Raw genomic sequence first — 955 nt, forward strand, 5'->3', positions numbered from 1 at the left:
CACAGATTCATGCGCCTGGGCATCCTGCATATAATTCACTTTGGTTTATTGCGCTATCTCTAATAGCACCCGAGATATCACCAGATATATATTGGATTTTCCCCTGACCCTGAGTGTCCGGCCCCATGAGACTGTGGTTTTCTCGGCCCCTGGTGGTCCGAGGTCGTTCCCGCTGCACAGATTCATGCGCCAGGGCCTCCTACAGACAATGCACTTTGATTTATTGCGCTATCTGTAATAGCACCCAAGATATCACCAGATATATATTGGATTTTACCCGGACCCTGAGTGTCCGGCCCCATGAGACGGTGGTTGTCTCGGCCCCTGGAGGTCCGAGGACGTTCCCGCTGCACAGATTCATGCGCCAGGGCCTCCTGCAGATAATTCACTTTGATTTATTGCGCTATCTGTAATAGCACCCGAGATATCACCAGATATATATTGGATTTTTCACTGACCCTGAGTGTCCGGCCCCATGAGACTGTGGTTTTCTCGGCCCCTGGTGGTCCGAGGTGGTTCCCGTTGCATAGATTCATGCGCCAGGGCCTCCTGCAGATAACTCACTTTGGTTTATTGCGCTATCTCTAATAGCACCCGAGATATCACCAGATATATAATGGATTTTTCCCTGACCCTGAGTGTCCGGCCCCATGAGACTGTGGTTTTCTCGGCCCCTGGTGGTCCGAGGTCGTTCCCGCTGCACAGATTCATGCGTCAGGGCCTCCTGCAGACAATGCACTTTGATTTATCGAGCTATCTCTAATGGCACCCGATATATCACCAGATATATAATGGATTTTTCCCTGACCCTGAGTGTCCGGCCCCATGAGACTGTGGTTTTCTCGGCCCCTGGTGGTCCGAGGTCGTTCCCGCTGCACAGATTCATGCGCCAGGGCCTCCTACAGGTAATGCACTTTGATTTATTGCGCTATCTGTAATAGCACCCGTGATATCA

The sequence above is a fragment of the Nomia melanderi genome, unplaced genomic scaffold (genome assembly GCF_051020985.1).
Source record: "Nomia melanderi isolate GNS246 unplaced genomic scaffold, iyNomMela1 scaffold0014, whole genome shotgun sequence".
Classification (NCBI taxonomy): domain Eukaryota; kingdom Metazoa; phylum Arthropoda; class Insecta; order Hymenoptera; family Halictidae; genus Nomia; species Nomia melanderi.